Source organism: Suncus etruscus, chromosome 2 (genome assembly GCF_024139225.1).
Source record: "Suncus etruscus isolate mSunEtr1 chromosome 2, mSunEtr1.pri.cur, whole genome shotgun sequence".
Taxonomy (NCBI): domain Eukaryota; kingdom Metazoa; phylum Chordata; class Mammalia; order Eulipotyphla; family Soricidae; genus Suncus; species Suncus etruscus.
Genome location: NC_064849.1, coordinates 57,848,994 through 57,867,648, shown reverse-complemented (window position 1 = coordinate 57,867,648; position 18,655 = coordinate 57,848,994).

Sequence of the window (18,655 nt, the reverse complement as noted above, 5' to 3'; positions counted from 1 at the left end):
TGACTCCATTACACTCTCCCTGTGTCACAAGAAGACTTTGGGTGCACAGAGGTCAGGTAATTTGTCTTGAGCTATGGTCTTCACATTTACAGAAATCATATTTGAAGTGTGGGAGCCAAAGAATTGTACCTGCACCTGATTAGATGACAAGATCCCAGATTTGAACACAGTGCTAAAACCAAAGGCAGCTTTGGAATCTCAAAGAATGAATAGAATTTTGCTTGTAAGGAATGTTCACAGTGGCAAAGGGGCAAACAAGAAAAAACATAAATGGTGTGTCACTTTGTTTTCCTACTTGCAGAAAGCATGCAGTTCCTCAAATCCAAAGGTGAACTGTAAGAGAGTACAGCAGGTAGGGTACTTGCCCAGGATTCAATTTATGGTACTCTCTATGATCCCCTGGGTGCAGAGCCAGGAACAAGTCCTAAGCATTGCCAGATGTGGCCCCAAAATAATAAAAAGTACATTGTAGTCTCCTCTCTTTGGATCTGGGTTGGTTCTTTAATCTTGCATTTGACTTTTGGGTTACATTGAAAAGGAAGTTGCAGGATTATTCCGATGGATCATCTAAAAAACCCTTCTGCTTTCAGTCAGAGAATACGTGCAACTTCATCTAGAACAGTGAAAAGAGGTGCAAGCAAACAATTGGACTATGTTATTGTTTTAACATGCTTTAGCAAAAGATAACCAAATTGTGTGGTTTGGATTCCAGATTTCTATATTCTTTTCTCTGTTCTATTTGCCTGCCAATTTTTCCCCATGAAATTCAAGAACATTTTTCCTTCCCAATCCCACCTGCTTTCCAAAGAGGCTGTCTCATTAGACCTAAGAGTTCCTAGTTTTGACAAGGGTATTGAGGAATTCAAATGCATATATGAGTGGTAGGAACTTGAAGCAGAAAGTAAGCTGAAGTAAAATTGCTGTGCTTTATAAAGAAATTGAAGTGCCTGGGAACTTTGAAAGAAGAGGAGAAACAAGAGTCAGAGATACTGGGGAAATTATTGGAGAAAATAAGACAAAGAACTTAAAAAAAAAAACGGCAGCGAAAAGACAATAAAACTCAGAAGTCGGAAGGAAGGATTGAATCATTTGTTTTGGAGTCTATCATGTTAAACCTCTCCCCTGTCCTAAGAAATTGTCAATAAAATCTGCATTGCTCACTCACTCTTGAATTCTTTGTTCAAATTTCAAAAAGTCACATCATCAATGTGCAAGCATGCTGAAATGAAAGGTTATACAATACACAGCCAATTACCTGATTCCATTTTAGAAAAAGCACTGAGTTTTATATTCAGTTTTAAAGTGATCCATTAACAAGTATTTAGGGATAGAGTTATTCTGTCATTTTGAGTCACTAAATTATTATCTGACCATATTATTTCCAAGAATATATATTACAGGAAGCAGTTCAACATCTTGATGCAATCCAGATGCTGTTCGAATAAATGTCACTCTTCTTGTATGTAGTAATACTATCCAAAATAGTTCAGTCATCCAATGCCATATGCTCTTAGAATCATGCATGTTCCCATAAAACAAAAAGTATTATGTACCTTTTAATTAATCATTGTACAATCTTGACAGAAATTGACATTAAACCCCTGTTGCCTTTTAGAAAGTGTTCATTGGTGCCTGAAACCTACAGTGCTTTTTTCTTCTCCCTTTTGTTGTGATGACTCATGGGGCATCACAAACAAATGCTTGTTTGTATCATGGTGCTTAAATAAAGATATTAATTTAAACAAACAAGCACTTGTTTGTGGTATACCACAGGCCACATATTTTGCTCTAGTGCATAAGTCCCAAAAGGCAAGTTCTCCTAGATAGTACCAGGCAATTGTGGGGTGGTGCTGGGACCAACTTGAAGCTTCATACTTGCAAGACTCAGTTTGCCATTGAGTTACCCCTGGAATATATATCAACACAGTCATATTTGGGGGAGAAATTTTATAGAATCAGGATACTGATGGAATTTTTTAGATAAATTTGGGAGATCTTGTATATTGTGTCATTTATAAACATGTACAAATATGAAGCATGAGTTTGTACCTTAGAGATGTCATTTTGCTCAAATTTTTGGCTTCCTATAAGTTCCTAAATCTGGGCTCTGTCTAAATAGCGAATTATTTTAAAAATAAATGCCCCTGAGAAACATCTGAAGCCTCTAATTAGAGGTTTTTGACACTTCCAGTTAGGAACTTAACCTTGCAAGTTTTTAGAAAAATTATAGTAGTCAATCAGCAATTTTTCGCTTAAGAACAGAGAAGTGAAAAAAACAAAATGACAAGGTCTGGGAATTTGTAGTATGGGAGAGGAGTACAAATTCAACTCCTTTATCAAATGATAAAGAAAAAATGCTGAGTAAAGCTGCTGCCCTCGGAAAGGGAAATTGACTCTGAAATACAGCTGGCAAGGCAGAATTGGGGCAAGTATGTTTCTCAGTATGAGTAAATGTCTGGACATTATGACAGATTGAGAATCTCAAATGAAAAGTGAATAAAGGTATTTTGTTTTCTTTTAAAGTTGGCATTAGGCTAGGAATTTCCCCGCATGACTTCAGCGTCCTTCCTGTTCATACACAAACCCTGGTGACCCTGGTTTTTTTGCCTGCCTTCTTACTTTCAGAAGATAAACTATTTCAAACAGTTTGGCTCTGTGAGTGGCAAAATGAATAAACATGCTTTGAGGCTTTATCAAAGGTATAGAGACTGTGTGAAGTTAAACACATCTATGAAAAAATTAAAATATGGGCCAGCAGAGAGAGAGGTAGTTCCATGGCTTGAGAACATGCTTTGCATGGAGGAAACCTAGGTTCCATCCCTGGCACCATATATGCCCCAAGCACAGAGCTGGGAGTAGTGTCCAAGCACAATATGATGTGGCTTCCAAAATAAAAACAAAAGTTAAAATTAGATAAAAAGGTTGCCAAATATATAAATTAAGGGGTACTCCATTGTTAGATTATACCTAGTTTTACCCAAAACAAAGATCATCTCTGGTTTCTTTGTATCTGTTTGTTTACAACTTAGTTTCACCCAAAACAAAGATTGTCTTATATATAAACCTGGGTCGGCCTGACTCAGAATAGCCTCAGCTATCTGCCCTTACTGTGTCCTTACTCCCCCTCATAGGGATGGTCTTTGTACTTAATAAAAACGACAGTTCTGACAGGTAGTTGGCTCTCAATACAAGGTAGAAAACTGCCAGACTACACGTGTTTCATCTTCTTCATGGTTTTGATTATTTCATGTGCGACCCTAATTCAGACCCCTTCACCTGGGGTTGGAGATAAGGCACATGGGGTGATTTTACACTCTTGACACTAAAATGATGGCCTTCTTTTCTTAGGTGCTAATATGAATCTTTCTAAAAGATGAGAATCTTTCAGAAACCAAAGGACAACTCATCTAGGCAGATTTCCAGTTTCCCCCTCTCGCCTACATTTCCTGTGGCAGAGGAATGTGTCAGATCATTTCTTTCCAATTCTCCCTTGCTGCAAATATCTGTGTGTTACCGTAAACTAAGAGCTAGAATATTTCTTAATATTCAATACTTGAAAAAATGGCAACCTGGCGAATATTTTCTCCTTATTTCCTCTGATGCAACCAGCAATTACTCATTAAATGTTTTTTTAAACATTACTACATGCCGGATACTATGCAGGATGTGAAATGATAAATGAGATAATGACCCACTACCAAGAAACTCAATTTGTCCTACAAATCAGAGTTAGGATAAAGGCAAGAAGGGAAGTCTAGGATTCCCTGCTGGGAAGGAGGAAAAGGGGTTTCAAGAAGATAGTAACAGCTAAGATGACACAGGAAAGTAATTAAAAGGTGTTGAGAAGAAAGCTTAAAGGTCTGGAACAATGGCCAGAGAGATGGTATAGTGGGTAGGTATAGTGGTAAAGAGGTAGAGGGTTTTGCATGCATTATCCCTGTCACTCATATAGTACCTTGAGCACCACCCAGTGTGATTCCTCAGTGTAGAGCCAGGAGTAAACCTCAAGCACTGCTGGGTGTGGCACAAAAACAAACAAGACCTATCAAAGGGCTAGAAGACCTATACATATATCTAAGCCCAGGGTTGATCCACAGTACTCTGTGGTTACTGAGCATTGTCAAGAGTAAACCCTTGTCTGCCTTACAAGCGCTAGCCAAGGAAAGGTTTGATCCCCCGGCGTCCCACATGGTCCCCCCAAGCCAGGGGCGATTTCTGAGCGCTTAGCCAGGAGTAACCCCTGAGCATCAAACTGGTGTGGCCCGAAAAACCAAAAAAAAAAAAAAAAAAAAAAGAGTAAACCCTGCGCACAGGGCTAAGAGTAGCCTCTGAACACCCCTGCAAGCACACACACACACACACACACACACAATTACACACACAAAGAATTAGAAATGGAAGGATAATTCAGTGGGAAGGGCACTGTCTTATCCTTGGTCAGCCTGGACTTGGTGTGTGTGATGAGTCATTATTGTTGGGAGGACCACACTTAGCAGTACTCAGGGACTAATCCTGGGTCTGTTATCACATTCACTCCTAGCAGTGCCTGGATGACCACACAGTTTCAGAGATCAAGCCCCGTCCTCCTGTGTAGACTGAACTGCTTGTCAGTCTACTGAGTTATCTCTCTGACCCCAAGTTTGTGGAATCTTATACCCAAGTAGAGGTTGAAGTTCTAACCCTGAAAATATAGTATTATAAAACAATGATAAATCAATTGTTAAAAAGCTTTTTAAGTTTTAAATATTAATCCAAATACTACTACTTATAAAGTTACTAAATACTGTTTTTAGAAAAAAGAACAGTAATAAAAGTTTCTTCTTTTCAAAGAGTTCTCCAAGTGCAGTATGTCTAGTTGCTGAGTTCAATAGTCCAACATTTTATATTTTATGGTCTAAACATATTTCAATACAAAACCTTTCTTTTCTGTTCATTTTTATTTACTTAAATGGGACCATAAATCCTACCTTTTGACATAGCAGAGGCTGTCAGAGATAGAATGAAAGATGAATTAAGAGCATGATCAATCTACATCCATTGCATGCTCTTAAGCAAGTTACCTACCCTCTTTTATGTCATTTTCTGGTCAGTGAAATTAGATAATAAATGTAATCATGATCACAATTGAAGACTGAATTATAATTGTAATAATAATTCAGATGGTCGTCATAAAGATCCAACAATCCCATGAGCTCTATCCATGATAGCTACTGTCCCTGACTCACAAAGAGGCAAAAGTTCCTAACAACATCCGAGTTTGTCAAAGAGATCTCTGGAAATTATGCCTTTTCTTGTACTTCTTATTTAGCTAGATCAATTGTGACTAAAATGTCAGAATTGTATTGTGTACTAAATTTCCCCCTGAATGAATAGCATTTACTTTGAAAGGATTCATGTCATAGTGGATTAGGTACTTGCTTTGCACCGAGCTGACCTGGGCTCAATCTCCAGCACCCCTTAGAGTACCCTAGCAATCACTGGGAGTGATTGCTAAACACCACAGGGAATGCTACACACATACACACAAATAATCATGTTAATTTTCTTTATGAAATGTTCCAAATTTATTATTCTACATTCTAAGGTTTGTGTGGAATGATTCCAGTTCTTCTTTGGTAAAATTTAACTGAGGTGAAATAATTTTTTCTTCCAAATTAAAAGAAAGACATACAGAAAATTCCAAAGGGTATTAAAATTAAGTCTCTTTTCTCCAGAAACAAACATTGAATGTCTGTAAATGTTTTTAGATATTTCACTCATTTTCAAGCACACTTAAATTTGAATACAAGTGCCTGGTAAGTGTCTCAGTGATAGGTGATGGTCTTGCTTGTGTGAGGCCATGGGTCCTTGGTGCCTCAGTATCTGGCTAAATAAATGTGCATATGTAAACATTTATATAGCACAGTTTTAGCTTAACCTAGACTCGTAGTGGTCGGCAACTTGCGACTCACTAGCCACATTTGGCTCTTTACACTCTTAATTTGGCTCTTCTGTGTGCCAGGCAGCCGCTCCTAGCCTCTGTCAGTGCGTGCTCTGTGTGTCTCTCAAAATAAATTTCAATCGTGGTTTTGGCGAGATTTGGCTCAGTTGAAAAAAAAAAAGGTTGCCGACCACTGACCTAGAGTAAATACACATGGTGCTACAAAATGCTCTATACTTAACAATATATCTTGGAAATAGTTTTACACCAGTCCATATAACAACACATCTTTGTCATAGCTGCAAATTTTTCTGTTGTATGGATGAAACTTAATTTTTTGGGGGGGGCCACACCCGTTTGATGCTCAGGGATTACTTCCGGCTAAGCGCTCAGAAATCGTCCCTGGCTTGAGGGGACCATATGGGACACCGAGGGATCGATCCGCAGTCCTTCCTTGGTTAGCACTTGCAAGGCAGATGCCTTATCTCTAGCGCCTCACCGGCCCCAGAAACTTAATTTTTCATCAGTTCCATATTGATGTTCATATGCAATAGTTATCTTCTTATTTATTCCAAACATGCTACAATAAATGTCCTTAGCTTAATATATACTTTACATAGCGTATAAATAACCACACTATATAAATCATTTAGGGAATGTGGCCCCCCAACTAATGCTCAGAGGGTCTGGAGGCCTCTTCTAGGGATACCCCTTATCCAGATCAGACAGTTCAATGCTGACAGCAAGCAGCATGTTACTGTGGGAACTCTGTTGCGGGGGACTGCCCAAGCCACCCTGGCAATGTTCAGGGCCATGTGGTGTGAGAATTTATGCACCCTTGACCATGTGCTGTCTCCTTGGCCTGGTAATAATTCTGTATCATCCCCTTTCCATAAATGATACATTTTTTAAGTTTTAGAAATTTGCCTTTAGATTGAAAACAAACAAGTCTCTTTCTTAAACATTCAAGTGTCATAAGATAATGTTATTTTGATTAACTGTCATTCTAACCTTTGAGAGACTAGAATATATGAAGGCTGTCTAAACAAAGTTTCTAGCAGATTTTAGAATTCTGCAGAGTCGGGGCCGGAGAGATGGCATGGAGGTAAGGTGTTTGTCTTGCATGCAGAAGGTCAGTGGTTCAAATCCCGGCATCCCACATGGTCCTCTGAGCCTGCCAGGAGTAATTTCTGAGCATAGAGCCAGAAGTAAACCCTGAGCACTGCCGGATGTGACCCAAACCCCCCACCCAATAAATAAAAAAAAAAAAAAAAGAATTCTGCAGAGTCAATGGATTATGACAAATTGATAGAAAAATTTTTCCTTTGAACACTATTCTATCAGTGACAGATCAGTTCCAGATTTTGGATTACGAAGCAAAGAAACTTTTGGTCAACATCTCTATTAAAGTAGACATATAGGCAATATCTGTTCGGTTACAACAAATACTAAGTCAAAGAAATATATTACAGAGGGTAGGGTGCTAATCTTGAATACAATCAAACCACTTTTCATTCCTGACATATATGGTACCCCAATCCCCACCAGGAGTGATCCCTGAGGAAAGAGCCAGGAACACCCAAGATGTGGACCCAAAACTAAACAACCAAAACTAGTTAACTGTGCTTCAAAGAGATTGTACATGATACTTTCCATCCATTTTCCCTTATTTGTTCATTGCCATCAAATTTTAATAAATTTGATAGATTTTGACTATAAAACAAGTTTTGCCATAAAAATTTTATCTAGAGCATAAAGTCTTCCATTTGCATTCTTGACATTCTGAGAGGCAAGTTCAGAACTGATGCCTGTCTCCTTCAATAGAGCTGACTCAGGAAAAGTACCAATCCATCAGTTGTCACTGTTCCTACCATTTCCCAAATAACTATCAGTTTGGAGGTAGATACCAGGGGTTAACTGCCTAGTGCGGGAACAGAAATCCAGAGTGGCCTAACTGCATTGCCATTCTTTCTTTCTATAGATGTATCCACTTAGCTGCTTAAGTGATTGGTTTAGTGTCTTGAAACTGTAATGTCCTTTAATAAAAATTAAAATTATTTTCATATTTATCATATTCCTAGTCATTCTTGAAACACAGACATGGAGCTAGCAGAAAAACAAAGTCTTCTTTGGCTATTTCTGGACTAGAGATATTACTTTTGTAGCATGCTAAAAAAAAAAAAAAAAAGATCACAGTTACCAACAGACTCCACGAATTAGAGTTACATTTCTTAGTGAAAAGAGTGTTTCTAGGGTTGGAGTCATAGAAGAGTGGGTATGCACTTGTTTCGTAATTGGCTGTCCCAGAATCTATCTTCAACATATCATATGGTCCTCCCAAGCACCACCAGGAGTAGTTCCTGAATAATACAGAGCCAAGTAATACAGGAGTAATACAGAGCCAAATGTAATCCCTGAGTACCACTGAGTGAATCCCTCCCTCTCCCACAAAAAGAGTGTTGCTTACTCCTCTGACTGTCCAGGATTACTGCACTGAGTCAGACAGGCTCAAGTGCTTGTTGCTCTATATTCATTCTTTATGCTAAGTCCAGTAGAAAAAAAACCATACAAGGTATTTGTTAATTTAACCAAAGTGTTCTAGTATCTGCTCTGTCAAAATATGTTTCAGGTTATGTTACATGATGTAAACAAAATAGGAGGGGAAAAAAATCATTGCCCACCTGAGTCTCATTTATTAAAGATAAAATAGGGGGCGGAGAGATAGCATGGAGGCAAGGCATTTGCCTTGCATGCAGAAGGATGGTGATTTGAATCCTGGCATCCCATATGGTCCCCCGAGCCTGCCAGGAGTGATTTCTGAGCATAGAGTCAGGAGTAACCCCTGACAAAAAAAAAAACAAAAAAAAGTATAAAATATATTGAATGGTAAGAATAAAACAAAAAAGTAATTACACTTAAAATGAAAATAAAAGTTGCAGTTAATACTTCAAACCAAAATCCTTTTTATAAATTTTCAAGATTTGTTTTGTTTGGGGGATCACACCCAGCGGAGCTCAGGAACTACTACAACCTCTGTGCTTGGGAGTTGCTCCCAACAGTGCTTGAATGATTATAGGGTATTAAGGATCTAAACTCATATTTCCCACATGCCAAGCTAAGTGATTATATGGGAATTCTTTATATTATTTTATTGCAGGTGATATTCTAGTTATCTCAAGCTTCAATTAAAAAATTTACTGGAAGATCCAATTTTAAATAGTGTAGTCAAGTAGGACTTGAAGCTAGTGAAAGAGCACAATTTAGAAGTACTGGATAAGAGTGATCCAGCAACAGATCCCAGGAACAAGACAGAGTTTTTCATCAGGGTTCAAGAAATGGTATTGACAAGGTGAGTGGTCAAAAAGCAGAGAATGGAATGAACAGAACAAGGAGATAGACCATTATTTATATTTTGGGTTTTTAACTGCATGAGTAGGGAAACAATCAGATGGTTCTGGACAAAGGAGAACTACAATCTGACTTATGTCACATGGGCTGCCATGTTGCTCTTAGTCAGTGGATACTAGTAGATGAACTAGTAAATCAGAATTTGGATGACATTCTGTTAAAACATTGGGATACCAAAATAAAATTTCTCTGTGCCACTGAATCATATAGAACTGAATTAGAGTACTTTGATTCTATGGGTATTCTCAGATTTAGAAGAAACATTTTGATAGAAATTTCCCAATCACATAGAATAGGGAGTGAATTAAAGGATCTGAGCTCTGTGAATAAAAATCTATGCATAAAATTTTGTTGAAATTTCTGAAATCAACTCAAAATTTAAAGTTTGCTATGCTGATGGTGATTAAAGCTTATGCCTTTTTCTAAAAAGAGAGTTAAAGTTAAAAATGTTCTTTTGGGGGCCCAGAGAGATAGCACAGCGGTGTTTGCCTTGCAAGCAGCCGATCCAGGACCAAAGGTGGTTGGTTCAAATCCCCGGTGTCCCATATGGTCCCCCGTGCCTGCCAGGAGCTATTTCTGAGCAGACAGCCAGGAGTAACCCCTGAGCAACGCTGGGTGTGGCCCAAAAACCAAAAAAAAAAAAAAAAGTTCTTTTGAAAAACTACTGTATTTCTTCTAGCCCTAAAAGCATTTTATCACAAAATCTATTTTGCTTTTCTTTTGGTGGGGGATGAAGATTGGCAACACCCAGCTGTGCTCAAGATTTACTCCTGAAGAAGCTCAAGGGACCTATGATATGCCTGGGTTGAATCCAGATTAGCTGCATGCAAGGCAAACAAGCATCTTACCTACTGTACTATCTCCTTGGTTCCCTATTTTGCTTTTCATATAGTACAAATACACCCTGAATTTGATAGGTAGAAAATAAATTCATATATATTCTTTAAGCATTTGGTAGCATAGCAGGAAAAAACAATGAAAATAAGAGATAGTCTTTTCTTTAAAGGAGATCTTACGTAATTTTGTTTTGTTTTGTTTTTGGGACACACCCAGTGATGCTCAGGGGTTACTCCTGGCTATGTGCTCAGAAGTCGCTTCTGACTTGGGGGACCATATGGGATGCCGGGGGATTGAGCCACAGTCCTTCCTAGGCTAGGGCTGGCAAGGCAGACACATTACCTCTAGCACCACTGCGCCAGCCCCAGAGATCTTAATTTTTAATTAAATGTCTAAATACCTCTTGCAGAATCTTCTTCTGAATTACAAATTACCACTTTATTTGATTAATTTGTTTTTAGCCCATGTGTCAGGCCGACTTCAATTGGTGGCAGCAAAGAAGGAGCTCACCAAAGTAAATAACAGACATAGATAACAGGTGGTCTATTAATGATCCAATACCCAAAACATGCAGTTCCTGGTAGAACCACTTTCTTTCTCAACTGCTGAAAACAAGGAATGATAAGAGGGCATTATACAAAATTTTAGCAACTATAATTTTCTACCAATAAACCCAATAGAAGTATAGAGCTGGCAAAAGCCGGCTCCCTGTGTGTGACACCAGGAGGGGAAAATCTGCGAAAGTACACCGGCCCAGTGGGGCCCAACTGTGAAAAACTGTGAGTGTGACCTGTCTATGTCTGTCTACTGTCCTCTTGCGTGAAACTCTTGCGAGTGGGGCAAAAAGAGGCTCCAGAAACCTCGCTCGCCCAGACGCCATTTTCAGGGAGGGACTACAGAGCATGAAAATCGGCAAAGCTTTGCAAAAGCCGGCTCCCTGTGTGTGATACCAGGCGGGGAAAATCCGCGAAAGTACACCGGCCCAGTGGGGTCCAACTGTGAAAAACTGTGAGTGTGACCTGTCTATGTCTGTCTACTGTCCTCTTGCATGAAACTCTTGCGAGTGGGGCAAAAAGAGGCTCCAGCGGAGCACGGCCGCTTTGCTTCGCTACGCGGCCGTGCACTCTTTCTAAGGAAAGAACTCCATTGCAACAAGAAGGAAAAATCACACTAAGAACGGCGCTATATCACAGAAGCAAACATTTCTCTCCGGACTGTCTTCTCTGTTGCATGCTCGGGCCTAAGATTTGACACAGTGTGAGGCTTCATCCACGGAGGACACCCCTCCCTTAGAGGCAAGTCAGCCCATCCAGAAAGGGAGGAGCCAGAGGAGTGTGCTGCCTGCATCATATAGACAATGAATACCACCACAACACGTAGAAAAACCCACAATATGGGGCCGGAGAGATAGCATGGAGGTAAGGCGTTTGCCTTTCATGCAGGAGGTCATCAGTTCGAATCCCGGCGTCCCATATGGTCCCGAGTGCCTGCCAGGAACAATTTCTGAGCCTGGAGCCAGGAATAATCCCTGAGCACTGCCGGGTGTGACCCAAAAACCACAAAAAAAGAAAAAAAAAGAAAAAAAAAGAAAAACCCACAATACAAGTGTGACAATGGGGAAACAACGCAGGCCAGCATCAGACATAGAGAATGAAGATGACAATTCTGAGGACCAGATAATGACCAACCAACTAATCAACCTCTCAGATAAGGACTTTAGACTAGCAATATGGAAGATGCTCAACGGACTCCAAGAAACCATGGATCGAGTTGAACAGAACACTAATAAGAACCAAGAAAATATGAAGACAGAAATCACAAAACTCCAAACTGAAATAACATGTCAACTAACAGGACTGAAAAAGTCAGTAAACAAAGTGAATGACAAAATGGATAAGCTCTGGGACAGGGTATCAGAAGCTAAGAATAGACTTGGTGCTGTGGAAGATGAGATACATAAAAATTCCATACAGCAGGAGAGATTGGACAAAAAACTTAAAGCAAATGAGCAGACAATGGAAAAATTAGTCAAAGAATGGGAACAGATGAAAATAGAAGTCTATGATAAGATCAAGAGAAACAACTTAAGAATCATTGGAGTCCCAGAGACCCAGGAAGAAAATTTCCAGGAAGAATCAACGGTCAAGAACATCATTAAAGAGAAACTTCCAGAGCTTAAGAATATATGTGATCAAATCCTGCATGCCCGAAGAGTACCAACCAAAAGAGACCCCAGAAAAACCACCCCAAGACACATCCTAGTCACAATGACAAATCCCACAGATAGAGACAGAATTCTGAAAACAGCAAGATCAAAAGGGGAAATCACGTTCAAGCAAGCTTCCCTGAGATTTACAGCAGACCTGTCACCAGAAACACTCAATGCCAGAAAGCAGTGGTGGGATATTGTGACAAGACTGAATGAAATGAATGCTTCACCCAGAATACTATACCCAGCAAAACTCACTTTCCGGTTTGACGAAAGAATACATGGTTTCACAGACAAAAAACAGCTCAGAAACTTCACAGACACAAAACCAGTCTTAAGAGAAAAACTGAAAGACCTAATCTAAGACGAGACTACCCAAAAGACACACCAAATTTTGAAATAAAGATGGCGTTAAATCCCAGGACAATTCTTTCTCTCAATGTCAATGGACTAAATGCACCAGTTAAGAGACACAGAGTGGCTAAATGGATCAAAAAACTCAATCCAACCTTCTGCTGCCTACAAGAAACGCACCTGAATAGTCAGAACGAATATAGACTCAAAATAAAAGGCTGGAGAAAAATTATCCAAGCAAACAACACCCATAAAAAAGCTGGAGTGGCCATACTAATATCAGATAATGCAAACTTTATACTCAGGAAGGTTGTAAGGGACAAAGATGGACATTTTATATTAATCAAGGGGTACGTAGAGCAGGAAGAATTTACTCTCCTAAACATATATGCACCGAATGAGGGGCCAGCAAAATATTTAATACAACTGTTGACAAATCTGAAAAATAATATCAACAACAACACAATAATTGTGGGGGACCTTAACACGGCTTTGTCAACACTGGATAGGTCAACCAGACTGAAACCCAACAAGAATATACTAGACCTGAGGAGAGAAATGGAAGAAAGAGGCCTAGTGGATATATATAGGACACTCCATCCCCAGAAACCTGGATACACATTCTTCTCCAATGTACATGGGACATTCTCCAGGATAGACTACATGCTGGCACATAAAACATACCTCCATAAGATCAAGAGGATAGAAATTTTGCAGACTACCTTCGCTGACCACAAGGCTCTGAAATTATTTGTGAACTCCAAAGGGACTCAGAAGAAACACTTTAACACCTGGAAGTTAAACAGCCTCATGCTCAATAACCAGTGGGTCCGAGATGATATCAAAGAGGAAATCAAAAGGTTCCTGGAAACAAATGACAATCAAGACACAAACTATCAGAACTTATGGGACACAGCAAAAGCAGTACTGAGAGGAAAATTTATAGCTTTGCAATCACACATCAGGAAGGAAGAAGGAGCTTACCTGAGTAGCTTAATGACACAGCTAATAGAACTAGAAAATGCTCAACAAAAGGACCCAAGAATAGGAAGACAGAAGGAAATAACAAAGCTGAGAGCAGAAATCAACGAAGTGGAAACTCAAAAAACAATTCGAAAGATCAACGAAAGCAGAAGTTGGTTCTTTGAAAACATAAACAAGATTGATAGACCACTGGCAAACCTAACAAAGAAAGAGAGAGAGAGAAACTTGATAACTCGTATCAGGAATGAAAAAGGAGAGATCACTACTGATATGACAGAGATTCAAAGGGTAATCAGAAACTACTTTGAAAAACTCTACGCCACTAAAAATGAGAACCTGGAAGAAATGGATAAATTCTTGGACTCTTATAATCTTCCACGGTTGAAGGAAGAGGATGTAGCATATCTAAACACCCCCATCACCATTGATGAAATTAAAACAGTAATCAAATGTCTGCCGAAAAACAAAAGCCCAGGTCCAGATGGATTCACTAATGAATTCTATCAAACTTTCCAAGAGGAACTACTGCCAATCTTGGCAAGACTCTTTCATGAAATTGAACAAACAGAAACACTTCCAAATAGCTTTTATGAAGCCAACATCACCTTGATACCTAAACCAGACAGAGACGCTACCAAAAAAGAAAATTACAGACCAATATCACTGATGAATGCAGATGCAAAGATCCTCAACAAAATCCTGGCAAATAGAATTCAATGCCTCGTTACAAAGATCATCCACTACGATCAAGTAGGTTTCATCCCAGGAATGCAAGGCTGGTTTAACATCCGTAAATCTATCAACATCATACACAACATCAATAACAAGAAAAATAAAAACCACATGATCATATCAATAGATGCAGAGAAAGCATTTGATAAGGTCCAACACCCATTCTTGATCAAAACTCTCAGCAAGATGGGAATGGAGGGAACCTTTCTCAATATAGTGAAGGCCATCTACCACAAGCCAGTGGCAAATATTATCCTCAATGGAGAAAAACTGAAAGCCTTCCCTCTAAATTCTGGCACAAGACAAGGCTGTCCTCTCTCACCACTCCTATTCAACATAGTACTGGAAGTACTTGCTATAGCGATTAGGCAAGAAAAGGATATCAAGGGAATCCAGATAGGAAAGGAAGAAGTCAAGCTCTCACTGTTTGCAGATGACATGATACTCTACTTAGAAAACCCTAAAGACTCTATCAAAAAGCTTCTAGAAACAATAGACTCATATAGCAAGGTGGCAGGCTACAAAATTAACACACAAAAATCAATGGCCTTTCTATACACCAATAGTAATAAGGATGAAATGGACATTAAGAAAACAACCCCATTCACAATAGTGCCACACAAACTCAAATATCTTGGAATCAACTTGACTAAATATGTGAAGGACCTATACAAAGAAAACTATAAAACTCTGCTCCAGGAAATAAGAGAGGACACACGGAAATGGAAACACATACCCTGCTCATGGATTGGCAGGATTAACATCATCAAAATGTCAATACTCCCCAAGGCATTATACAGATTTAATGCCATCCCTCTAAAGATACCCATGACATTCTTCAAAGAAGTGGATCAGACACTTTTGAAATTCATTTGGAACAATAAACACCCTCGAATAGCTAAAGCAATCATTGGGAAAAAGAATATGGGAGGAATTACATTCCCCAAATTTAAACTGTACTACAAAGCAACAGTTATCAAAACAGCATGGTATTGGAATAAGGATTGGTCCTCAGATCAGTGGAATAGGCTTGAATACTCAGAAAATGTTCCCCAGACATACAACCACCTAATTTTTGATAAAGGAGCAGGAAATCCTAAATGGAGCAGGGAAAGCCTCTTCAACAAGTGGTGTTGGCACAATTGGATAGCCACTTGCAAAAAATTGAACTTAGACCCCCAGCTAACATCATGTACGAAGGTAAAATCCAAATGGATTAAAGACCTCGATATCAGCCCCAAAACCATAAGATATATAGAACAGCACATAGGCAAAACACTCCAGGACATTACAGGCATCTTCAAGGAGGAAACTGCACTCTCCAAGCAAGTGAAAGCAGAGATTAACAGATGGGAATATATTAAGCTGAGAAGCTTCTGCACCTCAAAGGAAATAGTGCCCAGGATACAAGAGCCACCCACTGAGTGGGAGAAACTATTCACCCAATACCCATCAGATAAGGGGCTAATCTCCAAAATATACAAGGCACTGACAGAACTTTACAAGAAAAAAACATCTAACCCCATCAAAAAATGGGAAGAAGAAATGAACAGACACTTTGACAAAGAAGAAATACACATGGCCAAAAGACACATGAAAAAATGTTCCACATCACTAATCATCAGGGAGATGCAAATCAAAACAACGATGAGATACCACCTCACACCCCAGAGAATGGCACACATCACAAAGAATGAGAATAAACAGTGTTGGCGGGGATGTGGAGAGAAAGGAACTCTTATCCACTGCTGGTGGGAATGCCGTCTAGTTCAACCTTTATGGAAAGCGATATGGAGATTCCTCCAAAAACTGGAAATCGAGCTCCCATACGATCCAGCTATACCACTCCTAGGAATATACCCTAGGAACACAAAAATACAATACAAAAACCCCTTCCTTACACCTATATTCATTGCAGCACTATTTACCATAGCAAGACTCTGGAAACAACCAAGATGCCCTTCAACAGACGAATGGCTAAAGAAACTGTGGTACATATACACAATGGAATATTATGCAGCTGTCAGGAGAGATGAAGTCATGAAATTTTCCTATACATGGATGTACACGGAATCTATTATGCTGAGTGAAATAAGTAAGAGAGAGAGAGAGAAAAACGCAGAATGGTCTCACTCATCTATGGGTTTTAAGAAAAATGAAAGACATTCTTGCAATAATAATTTTCAGACACAAAAGAGAAAAGAGCTTGAAGTTCCAGCTCACCTCAGGAAGCTCACCACAAAGAGTGATGAGTTTAGTTAGGGAAATAACTACATTTTGAACTGTCCTAATAATGAGAATGTATGAGGAAAATGGAGAGCCTGTCTAGAGTACAGGCGGGGGTCGGGTGGGGCAAAGGGAGACATGGGACATTGGTGATGGGAATGTTGCACTGGTGATGGGTGGTGTTCTTTACATGACTGAAACCCAAACACAATCATGTATGTAATTAAGGTGTTTAAATAAATTTAAAAAAAAAGAAGTATAGAGCTACCATTATACACCCAAATTCCTATTCAGGTTTGTACTGGTGTATTTGAGAAATAGCAAGCTCCCTAAAGGTCTTCTGAGTCATTTAAGAAAAACTGTATTTAGTACCATATTTCAAATATTAACTTTTAACTGTAGGTTTTCAAATTGTGCATGGCATGCTTGATACGCTATTATCCATTAATGAATGAACCTCTAGAACCAGAAATTAGAGTATTTTTTCATGGAACAGTAACACGTAGTATAAAGGTATATAATGTCAAAGAAATAGAACTCCCTCCACCACCTTTTATTTTTTCACTCTGCTCAGGGCTTACTCCTGCTCTGGACCCAGGGATCACTCCTGGTGGGCTCAAGAGCTCTTATGGGGTGACAGGAATGCAACCTTGATTAGTTGTCTTCAAAGCAAGTGCTCTGCCCATTGTGCATCTCTCTGGCCCACCATCATCTTTGTCAATCAATAAAACATACATATATCTCTACATTGCATATCACTCAAGTGTCAACTTTCAAATAAAAAAAAACATAATCACTATTTTCAGTTTAAAAAAATCAATTCTGTTATACACGAAAAGTTTCAAAGTGCACTCACTGTTCATACTAGAAAGACTAAGAAAAAATTGTACTGATGGGAGATGGAACAATAACACAGCAGGTAGGGCATTTGCCTTGCACGCGGCCAACCTGGAACAAACCTGGGTTCAATCCCTGGCATCCCATATGTTCTCCCAAGCCTGCCAGGATCAATTTATGAGTGCAGAGCCAGGAGTAACTTCTGTGTGCTGCCGGGTGTGCCCTCCTCCCCAAAAAGAACAAAACAAAACAAAACAAAAAGTACTCATGAATTCCTAAACACAAGTGAGATTTCTTGAACCATTTTCAGGTGACATCTCATAATCATAGATACAAAAGAAATTTGTAGGGGGCAGGAGCGATAGTGTAGCAGTAGTGCTTTTGCCTTGCATGTTGCTGACCCAATTCCATCCCCAGCGTCCCAGATGGTCCCCCACCCCCAAAGCCAGGAGCAATTTCTGAGAGCATAGCCAAGAGTAACCCCTGAGTGTCACGGGGTGTGGCCCCAAAACAAAACAAAACAAAGAAATTTGTGGAATTCTTTGCTAGGTATTTAGGAGCTAATGAAGATGATTTCATAATAAAGAGAATGTATTACTCTTCCCACCCAGAGTAAACTATGCTGGAGTCTCCGTTAGATTGATGCTCCAAATACCTGGGGCTTGCTTGAGTGCATCAGGATGATTTTTGAGAATTTCTGGACTTCCTTGCTATTTCTTGTTATTTGTATAATTCTGTGGAAGGAAAGTGATGCTTTTGTGGAGAATTAATACTAGTCATGCATTAACCATGGTTTCAGCTCCGCAGGAATTTTGATGTGACTTTGGTCATGAATGTTCCTTGGGTTTCAATAATAGCATTGACTTGGGTCTTTTTCTGAGAAGAGTGAGGGAACCCCACAAGCATGGCCACATCTTCATTTCAAGTGTCTGAATGTTCTTTTTCATTTTCACTTCAACACTTTTCTTTGTAGGCTGGAGATGTCTATTTCTCTTGGGACAGCCCATTTCCCCCTCTGCCTATAACTCTTGATTTGCTTTTAGAAGTTCCTGCTCCCTCTGCAGATTGCTAAACACATATTTTCTAGAACTCAATTTTATTCTAAATACTGTGATCTGAAAGAATTTTATTTTTTGTCCTGTACATGA